This window comes from Anolis carolinensis, chromosome 1, assembly GCF_035594765.1.
Source record: "Anolis carolinensis isolate JA03-04 chromosome 1, rAnoCar3.1.pri, whole genome shotgun sequence".
NCBI classification, from domain to species: domain Eukaryota; kingdom Metazoa; phylum Chordata; class Lepidosauria; order Squamata; family Dactyloidae; genus Anolis; species Anolis carolinensis.
The window spans coordinates 188,678,290-188,696,052 of record NC_085841.1 but is presented as its reverse complement, the minus strand read 5'-3'; the positions used below and the strand labels follow the sequence as shown (position 1 = coordinate 188,696,052).

At 40.7% G+C, this 17,763-nt stretch overlaps 1 pseudogene; it reads right to left on the bottom strand.

Annotated features, from left to right (window-relative positions):
- Nucleotides 1-200: 200 nt before the first annotated feature.
- LOC134295744 (U2 spliceosomal RNA) lies at nt 201-352 on the bottom strand (annotated as a pseudogene).
- Nucleotides 353-17,763: the final 17,411 nt, after the last annotated feature.

The window sequence follows — 17,763 nt, the reverse complement described above, 5'->3', positions numbered from 1 at the left end:
TTCCAGTACATTTCTTCATCGGAGCCCCTTGCAGCCCATCATATGTGACTTCCGGCATGGCAGGACGCTTCCTTAGAACATGAGTGGCTTGCCGTGTTCCATAGACAACCACAGGGCCAGCATTTGGGGGGGCATGATGACGTTTCCTTACTTGTGACAGGGAAGTGTCTGCTACAAACGAGGCACGGTGCAGAGTGCTGAGATTGCCCCACCCCCCCTCCGATTTGCCATGGAGGGCGGTGAATCGCCCCATGGGACCTCATCCATCCATCTGATGATGTCCTATAGACACATACACACCGATAAGAACAGATACTACAATTGATCTTAGCCAAAATGCTGAGAATGGTGTATTCCATGATATATCTATCTATCTATCTATCTATCTATCTATCTATCTATCTATCTATCTATCTATCTATCTGGTTATATATATGTGTGTGTGTGTGTGTGTGTGTGTGTGTGTGTGTGTGTGTGTGTGTGTGTTCTATATGTGAAAGACCTATGGTCTAAGCACTGAATAATCTACTACATAACTCTGAAGTTTGGTGGCGTTCCTTTTATCAAATGACTTTAAAATCACACTAGCTTTCTATGAGCAGAAAAAGAATGAAAGGAAAAGAAATGAAAGGGGGGAAGAGAATATAAATGTATGCATAAAAGTGAGCGGGAACTGCAAAAGACGCTATTTGCAATTAAAAATAAAGAGCCGCCTCAAAGAATGACAGGCTAAACTCTTGAAGAAATTAAATTCTGAACAAAGTGTATATAATCAATGGACACTCTGTGCCACCCCATGATCTCCTGTGGTAAGGCAATGGCTGTGACTGAATGCTGGGATGTGGAAGGTGAAGGGGGACTTGAATTTTTAGGGTACCTCCTCCTCCAAGATGGGAAAAGAATTAAAGTAACAGGAGACCAATACTGGATCCAATCTGGAAACCCTTCATTAAGGTCTTTGTCACCTAGTCTTGCTGGCTGACTGCATCTACAGTGTAGAATGAATGCAATTTGGCACCACTTGAACTGCCCTGGCTCAGTGCTATGGAAGCATGGGATTTATTTGTTTATTTATTTATTTACAGTATTTATATTCTGCCCTTCTCACCCCAAAGGAGACTCAGGGAGGATCACAATGCACATATACATGGCATTTATTGCCATTTATAGACATACAAAACATCCAGATAGACTGTAGAGATAATTCAACATTTTCTAACTTCAAGCTTCAGGAGGTTATGCTCGATTCCGGCCACAGGGGGAGCTGTCGCTTCATCCACTATGATGCCGAGTCTTTTTTGATCGTAGTATTTCCTCCTTGCTCTTTACTCGCCAGCAGTTTTATGATGTTGTAAATTAAATAAACCTCCCCACATTAAGTAATTCCTAATTTTCTCTACTTACAGCTGCAGCTGTTTTCAAACTGCTTAGGTGGACTGCTAAGCTAGGCTATTAAACAGTTGGGTGCTCAATCCAACACAGGCTTCGAACTCATGACCTTTTGGTCAGCAGTGATCTATTGCTGCTGGCTATTAATCAACTGTGCCATTGCCCGGCCCTCTGTAGTTTGGTGAGGCTCTTTGACAGAAAAGACTCCCATGTTCCATAGCACTGTGCCATGATAGTTAAAGCAGTGCCAATCGGCTTTAATACTACAATGTTGATGGACCCAAAGTCACTTATCTGTGTCCCACATTAATTTCGTGACATTGAGCCACAGTGGCTCCCACTCAGTTTCATAAACGCTTTCCTACTTCCAGCTTCCTTCTCTCTTCAACTTCCCAAAGTCCCACGTACATTACTCTTGTTTGCAGCTTCTGTTCATTTGCTTTGAAATTGTGAGCTCCCTAGAGAGGCAAAAATAGATAAATGCCTCTTAGCAGAGCAGAGCACGTGTTTACAAGTAATTTAGGGAATTAACCTAGCAGTAGAGAGATATACAAAAAAGTCATTTGTATTCCCTACCTGTTAGTGAAACTCTCTAATCTACTTCAAAATACCTTACATTATTATCGCGTATACCATGTATTGATACTTCCCAGGAAGCAAAGATATTCTGAGATTTATATAGTACTCGCTATACCTGGCCACATGTTGCTGTGGCCTAGTCTGGTTAAATGGGAAAGAAAGGATTGAAAAAGAGCAGGTTTCAGATATATGTGATTTCACAATGCTTGTGGGTAGGCAATATTTGTGGTTGTTCCATTGTTTGTAGAGATAACAGACATTCTGTGGTTTGGTGACTATGGAACACGCAAGATATTATTGTCCGTAAGAAGAAGAAATCTGTGTCTAGATGTAAACCACAGAATTCTAAACATTGGCCATGAGTGTAAAGATAGATAGATAGATAGATAGATAGATAGATAGATAGATGGATGGATGGATGGATGGATATAGATCTCTTTATTTTCCTGCCCTCCCCTTAGGGAGAATGGCAAGAAGCCATGACCCCATGTTATTTTCCTGCTGGGAGAGGCCATAGGCTCCTCCCAAAGAGCGACCCCAGTGCCCCCTCTTCCCTATTATTGCTGCTGTAGTTCTTGTTAGTGGGTGGTTAGGGCCCCAAAGACACCTCCGCCCCTAAGCATAAGGAGGGTAAAATTCTAAATATTGCCTCTGAATGTAAATATAGATAGATGGGTGGATGGATGGATATAGATCTCTTTCATTCTTTGCCCTCTCCTTGGGGAGAATGGCAGAGGGTGTGGCTTCCTCATGGACCAGGCCCCCTGTGTTATTTTCCTGCTGGGAGAGGCCATAGGCTCCTCCTAGGGAGCAACCCCAGTGCCCCCTCCTCCCTATTATTGCTGTTGTAGTTCTTGTTAGTGGATGGGTGGGGTCCCAAAGATGCCCCCCTCTCTAAGCATAAGGAGGGCCTTCTTAAATGCCTCCCTTACCTTACCTTCCCTCTCAGTCACTCACCTTCAGGCCTCCCTGGAGACCTCTTCCATCTCTGCCATTGCCTTGGAGGTGATGCTCTCCCCTCCCGAAGCGGAAGGAGACTCTTCCTAAATGCCTCTCTTCCCTGTCAGTTAGTCATCCTCAGGCCTCAGGCCTCCCTGAAAGGAGGTAATTCCCATTGTGGCCTGTCTCCAAGGCAGAGGAAAAGGCCCTTCTTCCCCTCTGACGCCTTCCTTCCTTCCCTTTCCCCCACCGCTTCTAGTTTTGCCTCAACCCTTACTGTCTCCACATGCCCTTCTACTCCTTCCTGAAACAATTGTTTGTAGTACAGAAGCTGCTGCTTGTTTGTCCAGCAGATGGCGGTGTTTGTGAATGTAAGCATGGTTTTACCTGTCTCAGGTGTGACAGGGGTATAATAGTAGATACATGGATACCTTAAAAACTTGACAGTTCGAATGCTACATTGTGTCCAGATTTTGAAGCAATCAGTGAAGTGGTTTGGGAGATATAAGGTCCCTCACAAATGGACATTACATTTTTATTTATATAGATAGACAAGATTTGACAAAATAGGCCCTCAAATTGATTGTGTCAATCGCAGCATCTATTTCCTAATCAGTGGGGACTGGAGTGGGAATCACTGTATAGGACCTCAACTACAGTACCTCTACCCAACAAGATTATGGCCAACATCATTACAAATTCAACTTCCTTTCAACATTCTTTAAAAGAGCCAAGACAAGGAATTGGATCGATTTGATTTTGTACATACTGTTACAGAAAAGACTCTTAATGGTTTTTTGAACCTATTTTGGTGCACCTTATTGCAAACCTTTTCCCCATCATTCAGAAAGACAATATTCAATGATCCAGTTTTTCTTTTCTTTTTTTCTGGAAAATAATTCAACAATTTTTCCTCTGATGGTTTCCCAGCCTTCATGTTGCTACCCTGTTTCCCCCCAAATAAGACCTACCCTAAAAATGAGACCTATCATGATTTTTTAGCATTTCTGAGAATGCTCAAAATATAAGCCCTATTTCAAAAATAAGCTCTAGATATAGTTCATTTAAAAAGTCAATTTGGAAAAATAAGACTGCCTCTAAAAGCAAGCCCTTTTTTGGAGCAAAAATTAATATAAGATCCTGTCTTATTTTGCGGGAAACAGGGTATTATAAGTGTGATCACATTATGGATTTGTAAAAGGGTGGTATGCTGTGATAGTTTTATTTTTGATTCCTCTTCTAGTTATGCCAAATTTTAAATTTGCATTTTAAAAAAATAGCCACATTTGAAATTTTTATAGAACTATCAACCATTACCCATAGATTCCTTGGTTGATTGCTATCCACCCAATCAATCTCATCAGATGGGCTGCTGGAATTGCCAAGTATCATGGGGAATCCAGTGGTGCCTGGCAGGAGGCATGGGGAACCTGTCACCCCACGTCCCGCATCACCTGACTCACTTGTTGCCCAATCCCATGGGGGAAGTGTCAGCCACCCAACTTCCTACAGTTGATCGCCATTGAATATGGGAGTTGACAGCTTTACAATGGAGCCTCACCAGAAGTAGTTCAATGTCATGAGATGGGAGCCAGCAGGCTCGGTCATAAAGCTGTGGAGGAAACAGCACATGCTGTTGAAAGTCAAATTGTCTGATGAAGTCATAAGTCTGCAGACAAAATTAACTGAAAGTCACACCATCTTTAACAGTTAAATTGACTGCTGAAGTTGAGCCCACTCCTCCAAAATAGTTCCATAGTTCCTAAAGAGGTTCACAGCCTTTGGTTTGGAAAGTTCCAAAACAGATGCTAGAGCCATCTCAAGCCTTTTGCTAGATGTTGATCAATTTGAGGCACATCTTGAGACTTTGGTGTATAGCAAAGTGAAAGGCCCAAGGCAGTGACATATCCGGCCCATCCCCTGTTTGGATACCAGCCAGCAAGCCAACATCTTAAATCAAGAAATAGTTTTCTAAGATCTACAGAGATACTCGCAGGAACACCTCAGCAAGCAAGAGTCCAAAAGCAGCAGGCTAAAACCCGGAGCCTCAACCCATGGCTGATACCGAATAAGAGACTCCCTCTTGGGCACACAGAAGACTGGGCAACTTGGAAGGTGCTGAACAGACTGTGCTCTGGCACCACGAGATGCAGAGCCAACCTTAAGAAATGGGGCCACAAAGTGGATTCCACAACATGCGAGTGTGGGGAAAATCAAACCACAGGCCACTTACTACAATGCAGCCTGAGCCCTGCCACATGCACAATGGAGGACCATCTTATAGCAACACCAGAGGCACTCCAAGTGGCCAGCTACTGGTCAAAGGACATTCAGTATAATGTTAAGTTTATAACTTTGTGCTTTCAAATACATTACAACTGTATCCTCAGTTTGCTTCTGACATGATAAATAAAAATATAAATAAATTCTACCAAAAGGATATCTCTTCATTTATAACACCTTTCCATATCCAGCTCATCTATCCATTTGTGCTGCTGAAATGCAAAGATTCTGTCATGGATGTTTTCATATCAATAGTCCTCTGAAGATAATGTTGATGGCCCATGTTCTATAGGACTTTATCACACGAAGAAGGCAAACTGGCATTGAAGCTTATTACACAACACTATGTAGTACCACCCACTGACAGTCTGCCTCCTCCCCATGCTGTTAATAGGAAAAATCCATCAATAGCTGGTATTCTCGCAGTGTTTCCATCTGTGTGATTTATATGTTCCGCTTCTGTGCTGCATGCAAGCAGTGAAGTGGCATCAAAGGTGGGATTCCCCTCTTCCCCCAATCTCTTATGATTTTTGGAAAGGCATGACCTTGTTAGAAGTCACAACCTTTTGAAAAATGATGCCATAACCCTTAGGGAAAATGGCATTCATACAAGGCAATTAGGTTTCTCAGCTGTTAAACTGATGTCCCTAGATCTCTTTGAACTGTTAGGGACAGATATGCCAATGCACAAAACACATACACATATGTATATAGAAGAGTTTCAGAAGTATTCTTTCAGTTGTCCAAAAACATCTATTCTCCCCTAAAACATCTTGATTTAAATCATGCTCTCAAGAGACAAAAATAAGCAGACTTCTTTAAAAGTAACATAATTGGTTTACTCATAAACTTCATGTATTCAGCATACAGGTACTTTGCATATCAATCCAGTTAAAGATGGGATTTGAAATAGTTTCTTTATGCAGGTAACACAGGGCATCTTTCTTATAATCAACAGCCCATAGTCTAAAGCATTTCTCTGTTCTGAGAGTATAATAGAGTTTCTATAGTCTGTTTCAACTAACTTCTAAAAGCATACATCTGTTTCTACTGAAGTCTCTAAGCATACATCTCAACTGACTTCTAAACTGTACTGTTTCTGAAATGGAATCTGAGTCCTGAACAAACCCAGATCTTTGCAGCCCCTCCCACAATAGAGTTAATGAAAACTGCATACCAATACACACATATACAATACAGTAAGCAATATGAATTATATACATAACAAATAACTAGTGGAGGCTTGAAAAGGTTGCTATTTCCAACACGGACAACCACATTATTTCCATCCCAATAGTATATGCACTGAGTCAAAGGCTTTGCAGCTTTTCCCATTAACATCAAGCCTTAAAAGTGATGAAACACAATACAACATCCTTGCTTCTTGTAACATACCAGCCACACTGATTAGCTGAAACAACGCAAAAAGAGTTCATCTTCTTTGGCAGCTCTATCTGCTTCTCCATGGGAAACAATCACTTTCTGTATGGAGCATTTTTGTCAATGCAAAAAGAACAGGGCTTCTAGATGTAAGATAAACTTTTCTCCTAAATGAACAGCTCAGCTGTATTTAGAAGTTTATTTCCCATAAATGCCTCCACTTGCCGTGTTCTTTTTTTTTTTTTTACCAAGAGAGAAAGAACCGAGATGCATAATGACTGTCTGTCCCCACTGGCATTACAGTTTAATTACCACCCAAAGAAAACCATGCCAGCTAGTCAGATTGCTGCCAGATGGCTAGCCCTTATTTACTGATAAACCTTTTACAATAGCTATTTTGGAGATGGGTAATTTTTAAAACACTGCAGGATTATGGATGGGTTTGCTCAGGAGATGAAGCACAAAGCCATTCGGTGTGGCCAAGTTTTGAGTCTGTGCATTTTCCTTAACACAGGAAGAGAATTTGTCTGTGCAAATGGGACCTCTTGTGACATTGTTCCTCTTGCTGTAATGGGAAAATGATCGCATAATTTCCAGTCCTTCATTTATTCCAGAAGGAAGTGCATGATGTGGCTGTCCTTCTTTCCATTTCTGAAAACCAAAAGTTGCTGTAGATCAGGACTGGAGAAACTATGATTCTCTAGATGTTGCTAAACTGTAATAACATTGGCCATGTTAAACAGGTTGATTGGAATTGGGGTACAACAGCACTCATGGTAAGGATGGAAATATTTGACTTTCTTTGTACCAAGGATGGATAATCTTTGATTTGTGCTTTGCATCACTATCCCTTATGTTCACAAAAAAGGGATGGGAAATTTTAGTGCTCCAGTTGTTTCAAAGTATACTGTAAACCCTTTCCATTGACCATGTAAAGTAGGGATTGGGAATTGAAGGCCACAATTTTAAAAGTTGAAATGTTTCCTATACCTAGTGCAGATCTCTTTTACATAAAACTGGGCTTCTATTGATAATACACCCTTGCTTATGCAGTTGCATGTACTTCAAGGACATTCCATAATTTATCCAGCTCCTTCTTGCACAACTTTTCTCCTTGATGAAAAATAACCCTGAAGCACCAGGAGGCACTCCATGGCCAGTGATGCCGATCAATAGATTATGGTGTCATTTTGGCAGCTAATCTGGAACTAGGATTGCCCAATCAAGATTATCCCAGGCTAGAGGGCCATGAGCTGAGACTTCGAGATGATCCCCTGTAATGTTACAGGAGTCAGGCTCTGATGTTGCTACATAGATAATATTATAGAAGTCAGTGACAATAATCATGATAAGTATCAACCACAGCTGCATCATTCAGATAAAAGATACCAGGGCAAACAAATGTTGAAAATATATTGCAGCCAGTTTGGAATCTGGGCTCTTCCTTGCCCCCTTGGCTACTACTTCATTGGTGACAGGGACCCAATCTGTTGCTGTCAAGCTGCATTATGAAACCATGGAACATGGAAGCCCAGTGTAGTGACACCACTGGCAGTAGTGTTGGATCCCAGTTAACACTGCATCCTTTACACACAAAGTTTGCCTAAGATCACCTGCTGAGCCCATGACGGAGAGACAGCCTCCTAGATGTAATTGCTATTCTATCTCTCACATAATCACAACAATAGGAGTGCTACTTTATATGATATATCCAGGAGGATATTCCATCTATCACCACTATTTTTGATCATCACCAGGAGGGCACAACTGGTACAGTTCTTGCTACATGCTGCCATACATGTTTGTTTAACTTCTTGATCCTTTTCTGGATTACAATTACCAGATGTTGTCAGAAATATTAAAAATTAACTAGATATTTTTAATTACAAAAATGTGAGTCAAGCACTGAAAGGGTTAAATGGATGTAATGACTCAGCAAAAGCTGTAGTTCAATATAAGCAGGTGTGCCTGTAGCTTAGTAGGCCTCATGTGTGAAGCTCCAGTGTGAAGGCTGCTGTGTGAAGTTCCTGTGTAAGTTCGGTGTGAGAGGAAGCTCTGTGAGAGCGAAACATAGAAGCAAAGAAGGAAGTATAAAGAATTTGTGTTATGGAAATCTTGTTTTTGTACATAGTGTAACCATATTTTGCTACAAAGAAAAGCCTCCTAAGGAAGAGATAACATTGGTTTGTGTGTTTTTGTCCTTTTTATCACTTTTGGCTACTGGTGCTAGGTCACGCTGCTGCTAATAAGTTACTCTGCTATACATTTATGGGGAGGGTCTTTTCATAGAATCATAGAATCGTAGAGTTGGAAAAGACCTCATGGGCCATCCAGTCCAACCCCCTGCAAGAAGCAGGAAAATCTCATTCAAAGCACCCCCGACAGATGGCCATCCAGCCTCTGCTTAAAAGCCTCCAAAGAAGGAGCCTCCACCACAGTCTGGGGGAGAGAGTTCCACTGCCGAACAGCCCTCACAGGGAGGAAGTTCTTCCTGATGTTCAGGTGGAATCTCCTTTCCTGTAGTTTGAAGCCATTGTTCCGAGTCCTAGTCTCCAGGGCAGCAGAAAACAAGCTTTCTCCCTCCTCCCTATGACTTCCCCTCACATATTTGTATATGGCTATCATGTCTCCTCTCAGCCTTCTCTTCTGCAGGCTAAACATGCCCAGCTCTTTAAGCCGCTCCTCATAGGGTTTGTTCTCCAGACCCTTGATCATTTTAGTCGCCCTCCTCTGGATGCTTTCCAGCTTGTCAACATCTCCCTTACTTACTTGCCCAACAGATCTCTCCCACTAATGCAGGCATTGGCCATGCATACCAAGGGAGGGGTCTAGGTGTTGTAGTCCCCCAAAAGAAGTTTTCTCCATTTTGAATGGAAATGAAGCCAGTGTCACCCTTACCTCATCACAAGACAGGAAGGAATTCTTTGAATGTAGAACATGGATTAGTAACACTAGCTATCATGGAGGGAGGTAATGTATTAGCTTTTTTCAACTTGATCCCCACTAGGGGTTGAACAAGCCCCCATATAACATGACTAATAGTGAAGTATCTTTCAAGCTGAAGTCCAAAACATCCACAGGATACTCAACTAGAGATGGTTGTGCAAGAGATATGTTTGTCATTTTTTTGTGGCAGTTATCACATCTGATTTTTGTATATAGTATTGGAGGAAGGCTGATGGAAGATGTGGTCTCCCTAAATCACAATGAGCCAAGAAACATAGAAACCTAATGTCTCAAGTAAAACTCTTTGACACATTATCGTTTGGAGAAGGTGATCCGTATATTGCAACAACAAGGGAAAGCATCTCATAGTATTGCTGAGTCCAGGTTTTTCCAATGTTTTCTCCAGATATGCCATTCCTTTCACCTTCAGGTATCTGAAAATGCTGGAGATTGTCGCAGAACATATTTTGTGGTCGGTGGATTGTCTTAGGCCTTCCAGAAATAACCTGGAGCAGGGAATGTGAATCTGCTTTCTCTCTCTATCTGATAATGTTGTTAACTATGGCTAATCTGGCTCTATAAATATGCAGCCACTGGTTCATAAAGGGAGGAAATAATTGAAAAACTTATTAGCAGAACATTGTCCATTCATATCACCCTTTATTTTCTGGCATTGATTTTTCTCAAATTAGCAAAAGACCCTTCAAATTGAGAATGGGCTATTCTGCTGAATGACCTACTTATATTGTTGCTTAAATTCTGGTCTGTCCCTCTGCCAGCAGTAGTCTTTGCTATTTGCCAATAGTTATTGTGTCCAGAAATTCCTCAACTCAACCAAATTGCAGCCAACTATCTGCATATTATGCAAATCTAATGGGCAAATTATGCAGTTAATTTTAATGGTCCCCCCTCCCTCCCTTGATCTGTTTTATCTCCTCTCATGCCCAAAGGAGAGATAGAGAAGTCATTATTTCTTATGACTGCTCATGGTCTGTGAAAAGAAGCTCTACATATGGCTGAAATCTTTTTTAGAAAATCAAATTTCTAGTGTGCCATACAGGTTTGGAAGTCAGTCCCTCGTCTTCAATGAAAATTATTCCCAGCCAATTAGTTGCAGTATATTGGGTATTTTCTTGACAATAATTACAAATAAAATAAAACTCTGCTGTTTTCCTCCAGCCGTCAATTTATCACAACTGATTTTTTAAAAAATGTTTATGTTTCTGCCTTTATACCACACAGAAGTACATATATTGTCAGTTAGAAAAATGCTATATTAGATAAGAATGCATTGCATGTCCCTCCAGTATGTATGAAAAATACAATTCTAATGGACATGTGTTCACAGCACAGACTGCTGAAGGATTAAGAAAAGTAGAGATGTATATAGATGAAAATTGGGTTTACCTTTTGACATGTTATTTTGTATTGTTATATGAGATCGAATATTTGCCTTTTTATTTGTTGTAAGCTGCCCTGATTCATCTCTGGGGAGATAGGGTGGGACAAAAATAAAGTTTTCATTTATTCAGAGAGACAACTATTTCCTCCCTGGAGGGAGAAATGGGAGTCGCTTGTATGTGTACTTCCTCCTTGCTTGCTCTCAGCCATCTTAGATAGCTTGACATGATCTCTCTGCATGTGTAATCTGTCACCATCCTTGTTGTGTGTCTTGTTATAGTTGTGAGCGTCTCTGTATACTGATAGCAGACCTGTAAATAGTTGTATGTAGCAATGACTGAAGAAGAAACCTCCAAAGGAGTTTCAATGAAAGCCAGAGCTCAAGTGTACTTACTTTTTCAAGCAGTGAATGGTAAAAAATCTCTGCTAAGTGTGATCAGGACTCTGCAGTGTTTTGGATCAGAACTAATTGCTTGCACCTTACCCAGTCTACTTTTACAACCTCTCCGTTTTAATCCATGTTTTTATTAGTTCTTGTCATTTGTTTTTATTGGCTAATTTTTAAATGTTTATAATTGTGCATGTCTTTTGTCTATTGTTGTGTTTTATATTTCTATTGTTTTTATTTGGGCTTGGCCCCATGTAAGCCGCCCTGAGTCCCCTTTGGGGAGATAGAGGCGGGGTATAAAAATAAAGTTGTTATTATTATTATTATTATTATTATTATTATTATTATCATCATCATTATTATTGCCTTTGAGACAGTCCATCCCATTATGCAACTGGAGGAGGCCGAGAGAGAAAGAATTCACGTGCTTGCCTAGTAGGGCAGTTGTGTGTGTTTTACTCTTCTTTCTACCCCCCGCAACATATATGAACTACTTAAAATCAAAGGTGGCAATCTGAATCCACGATACATTACAGTTCTGATTGGGGTTTCAATTGACAAAGACAATACAATTGGCCCTTTGTAACCATGGATTCAACTGTGCATGTCTTGAAAATATTCCCCACTCCAAAATTTCCAAAAGCAGACCTTGATTTTACTGAAAGGGAACCAGCTTTCTATTTCACTGTATATAATGAGTCTTGAGCATCCATGGATTTTATTATCCAAGGTGGGCAGTCCTGGAATCAAACCCAAGGGCCCACTGTACAACAGCACAGGAAAACCCTGGGTCGTTCTGATCCATTCTGCCTAATCTTAAGGCAAAAGTAGACTGTTGTATTTATGTATTAGAGTTCTTACTAGACACTAGAATTTCCATGAGTGGTTGCTACAGATTACGCAAGACATTACGAGTGGGTGGAGGGGGTGTTCCAGCTGTAGATATAATAATTTTTATGAAAGTGTTCCCTGAGATCTGTATATTTTTCCAAAGGTTTCTCCTGTGGAAAAAAAAAAGGTTGAGAAAGGCTGTTCTTACAGCTAAACTATGCTGCATGAAATTTGTCACTGGATGTGACAAGAGAAGCAAGTCAACGACTTCAAGCATGGTGTGAACCAGTTGTGGCTTTCTCACGAAATCTGAAACAAAGGGCAAAATGTCACACAGAGATCTAAATGGCCCTGTCTGTTTAATTTTGTTTCAGCACTAATGATTGGACAATGTTATCCACAGAGCAGCAGGCTGGCTTAAGGATACTGGACAGGCCACGTGATAAACAAAAGTTAGGGGCTGCTGTGGTTTTTAGTTTTGAATATGTTTCTTATGGATTTTAATTGAATTTTTGAAATACCAATGCTATTTAATTCTGTTTTAATGTTTGTATATTTGAAGATTTTAAAGTGTACTGAAATGGTTTTAAAATAACAACAACAACAACAACAACAACAACAACAACAGCAATAGTATTTCTTACCCACCTCTCCTTACGGCTCGAGGTGGGTTACAACATTGCTAAAATACATAATCAAAACACAGTCATTTAAAAACACTCCATTTTATATACAGTAGAGTCTCACTTCTCCAAGCCTCGCTTCTCCAAGCCTCTGGATAATCCAAGCCATTTTTGTAGTCAATGTTTTCAATATATCGTGATATTTTGTTGCTAAATTCATAAATACAGCAATTACAACATAACATTACTGCATATTGAACTACTTTTTCTGTCAGATTTGTTGTATAACATGATGTTTTGGTGCTTAATTTGTAAAATCATAACCTAATTTAATGTTTAATAGGCTTTTCCTTAATCCCTCCTTATTATCCAAGATATTCGCTTATCCAAGCTTCTGGCGGCCCGTTTAGCTTGGATAAGTGAGACTCTACTGTATGTGTGTGTGTGTGTGTGTGTGTGTGTGTGTGTATATAAGCTTTGAGTCTCCTTATAGAGATGAAAAGCATAGTATAAATAAACTAAACATAATAATAATAATAATAATAATAATAATAATAATAATAATAATAACTCTGACCTCCAAAAAATGGAAATGGCCAGGGATGCTTAGGATAAATAGAGATTGGCTGCTTCTTGTATCTTGACAAGCACTTTCCACCTGAGGCAGATGCCTCATTTTGTTTAATGGTAGGGACAGTGTTTCACTCCATGAAAATCTGGATTATTAAAGCTTTGGAGACTTAATGATTTTGACCAAAGCTCTACATCTATATCATTTTAAATGGTTTCTTGTTAACCAATCTTGTTAAATTGTTAAACTCCTTATAATTTGAGGCTGTTTCAGGTTGTTTTCAATTGATTTGATGTCTAGACCACCTTTGACCTACACATTTTAATAAGTCAGATACATTTTATAGAGAAGTATAGTCCATTGGGTTTAGTAGGACTTGGAGCCACTGGTGGCGCAGTGGATTAAACTATTGAGCTGCTGAACTTCCTGACCGAAAGGTCAGCGGTTTGAATTTGGGGAGCTGACTGAGCTCCCACTGTTAGCCTCAGCTTCTGCCAACCTAGCAGTTTGAAAACATGCAAATGTGAGTAGATCAATAGGTACTGCTCTGGCGGGAATGTAGCGGCGCTCCGTGTAGTCATGCCGGCCACATGACCTTGAGGTGTCTACAGACAACACTGGCTCTTCGACTTAAAATGGAGATGAGCACCAATATCCAGAGTTGAACTAGACTTAATGTCAGGGGAAAACCTTTACCTAGTGCTAGGGAATGTCATGTGGTCTCAACAACATGGAACTGTGGACTATAGCATAGATGACAGCTTAGAGCAGGGGCCCCCAAACTAAAGCCCGGCGGCCGGATGCGGCCCATCGAAGCTATTTTTCCGGCCCCCATGGCACAAGGGCAAAGGGGGTTGGGCTAAATGACCCAAGGGGTCTCTTCTTCTCTTACAACCATTATTATTATTATTATTATTATTATTATTATTATTATTATTATTATTGCATTGAGGCTGGATGGCCATCTGTCAGGGGTGCTTTGCTTGTGCTTTTGGTGCACAAAGGCAAAAGGGGATTGGGCTAAATGGCCCAAGGGGTCTCTTCCAACCCTCTTTTTTATTATTGTTGTTATTGTTGTTGTTGTTGTTGTTAATAATAATAATAATAATAATAATAATAATACTGAGGCTGGATGGCCATCTGTCAGGGATGCTTTGGTTGTGCTTTTGGTGCACAAAGGCAGAAGGGGATTGGACTCAATGGCCCAAAGGGTCTCTTCCAACCCTCTTTTTTGTTGTTGTTGTTGTTGTTGTTGTTATTATTATTATTATTATTATTATTATTATTTATTGCTCAGTGGCCAACTATAGCCGGCCCTCCAACTGTCCGAAGGATCGTGAACTGGCCCCCTGGTTTAAAAGTTTGAATTTGGGGAGCTGACTGAGCTCCCACTGTTAGCCTCAGCTTCTGCCAACCTAGCAGTTTGAAAACATGCAAATGTGAGTAGATCAATAGATACTGCTCTGGCGGGAATGTAGTGGCGCTCCGTGTAGTCATGCCAGCCACATGACCTTGAGGTGTCTACAGACAACACTGGCTCTTCGACTTAAAATGGAGATGAGCACCAATATCCAGAGTTGAACTAGACTTAATGTCAGGGGAAAACCTTTACCTAGTGCTAGGGAATGTCATGTGGTCTCAACAACATGGAACTGTGGACTATAGCATAGATGACAGCTTAGAGCAGGGGCCCCCAAACTAAAGCCCGGCAGCCGGATGCGGCCCATCGAAGCTATTTTTCCGGCCCCCATGGCACAAGGGCAAAGGGGGTTGGGCTAAATGACCCAAGGGGTCTCTTCTTCTCTTACAACCATTATTATTATTATTATTATTATTATTATTATTATTATTATTATTATTATTATTGCATTGAGGCTGGATGGCCATCTGTCAGGGGTGCTTTGCTTGTGCTTTTGGTGCACAAAGGCAAAAGGGAGTTGGGCTAAATGGCCCAAGGGGTCTCTTCCAACCCTCTTTTTTATTATTGTTGTTATTGTTGTTGTTGTTGTTGTTGATGATGATAATAATAATAATAATAATAATAATAATACTGAGGCTGGATGGCCATCTGTCAGGGATGCTTTGGTTGTGCTTTTGGTGCACAAAGGCAGAAGGGGATTGGACTCAATGGCCCAAAGGGTCTCTTCCAACCCTCTTTTTTGTTGTTGTTGTTGTTGTTGTTGTTGTTGTTGTTGTTATTATTATTATTTATTGCTCAGTGGCCAACTATAGCCGGCCCTCCAACTGTCCGAAGGATCGTGAACTGGCCCCCTGTTTTAAAAGTTTGGGGACCCCTGGCTTAGAGAGATCTGCTTTTTTGGACTGTAACTCCCAGAATTTCCCAGGGCAAAGGTGGCTAGCTAAGGGATTCTGTGGTTCAGTATCGCTCCCAGATCTGATGGGACGATATTAATGCTATTGAGGGCCTCTCTGCCCATAAGTGTGACAAACATTGGCCAAGCTGATTGTCTGCAGAAGATTGGTTTGATTTCTGCAGTGTTTAATCAGACAATACCCAGGCATGTAATTATTTGTTTCTTCGTTTTTTAAAAGGGTGATGGCTAATATTAATTGCTTGGAAATGATAGCCCTCCCAATAACTGTCGCTGGTGCCATTTCTTGGCAAATGAGGGGGAAGGGATTTCGCTTTCTTGCCGGTTTCTCCATTAAGCAAAAATGATTACACGTGCATTGCTAACAGGCTGGCATAACAGCTGATGTGTCAGCGCAAGAGAGCCTCATAGATGCTGGATGAATGTTTCGCTCCCTGCATATAAATACATCAATTTCACTTTCCATAAATGCTCCAGTTTGCTTTCCTCATTGACTGGAGACAATATCCTGTATAATGTCTCTGCCTTCCCAATTGACATTACATCTTAATTATGTGAAAGGAAAGCAATGCCTGAGAATCAGATTGCTGCCAGATGGCCGGCGCTTATTGACAGATAAACCTTTTACAGTATCCAGTGCGGACATATAATTTTTTTTATTTTATTTTAACAGTACACTGAAATTAGAACTCGTCCTGCTCATTTATGATTATGGGCTAGGTTTACAATTATGGCTTAGGTTTATGGTATACAAAACATGCCTCCCCACGTCTACTGAAGCCCATCAAATTGTCAGGAAATGTCTTGGCGGATAATATCTACAGTGATTATACCAAATGAGATGCATTTTGATTGGTTATTTTGGGTTTGCTCCCATCAGGGCTGGCCCTATCATTAGGTAGAGTGAAGTCCCCACCTCAGACATTAGAAACTGGGAGATGAGATGGAAGTGGTGACAACCTTCTGGCTATTTCCTATTCTTGAGTTGTGTCGGACAGAGCAGAACTAGCATTTGCCTTTTTCATTTTCTTGCACCCCCTTGGTTTGTGATGGAAAAGAATTAACTCATTTGAGATGGGGTGCTGGAGGAGATACTGGGCCCTAGAGCAAACCAAGCCTGAACACTCACTAGAAGCCTATAATAATAATTTGAGGCTATCATACTTTGAACATATTGCAGTTAATGGATTCACACGGGCTTAGCACAGCATGCTAACCGCTGTGCTGCAGAAAAATTCTGCTCATCAAATTCTGCTGATCAAAGTAAAGACTTTCTGTATATATTTCAGGTTTCAATATTAATGTCAAAAATACATAGTATGTTTTGACATAGGGTTTGTGCTACATTAGAGCAGTAAAGACAAATATCACTTAAGTAAAATAAACATTAAATATTAAACAACAACAAAAATAAGGTGTAAACACTGAACTAATCTGGGAATCTGCTATTGCATATAGGATTTCTGGGAGTTGAAGGGCAAAACATCAGCAGTGCGAGCCCGGGTCGAGGTTGAGCACACGCCATTAGCCCCAGCTCAACTGCCCACCTAGCAGGTTGAAAGCAGAAATGTGAGTAGATAAATAGATACTGCTTTTAGCAGGGAGGTAATAAAAAGACACCCTTAAGGACATCGATCGGAGGAAACTCCTCGGCATGGAAGATAGAGCAACAGCACCCCTCTACCCCGTGGCCGGAGTCGAGCACAGCCTCCAAGATGCTGGAAATAAGATGGGAAAACTGCCTTTACCTCTGTTGTGTTGTCTGTCCTTGCTAATTGTATAATTGTATAATTGGCATGGAATGTTTGCCATATGTGTGTTCTATGAGCCGTTCTGTGATTCCTTCGGGGTGAGAAAGGCAGGGTATAAATACCATGAATAAATAAATAACCTAGAGTTATGGAGCTATAACTGCTTTATATTCAGTAAGCTGAGATCATCTTACCGTAAGGGTTCATCTACACTGTAGAATTAATGCACATTGACATTACTTTAACTGCTATATCTTAATATTATGGAATCACGGGAGCTGTAGTTTTACAACATCTTTGGTCTTCTGTGCCAAACAGAGTATTGGTGCTTCACCAAACTAAACATTCC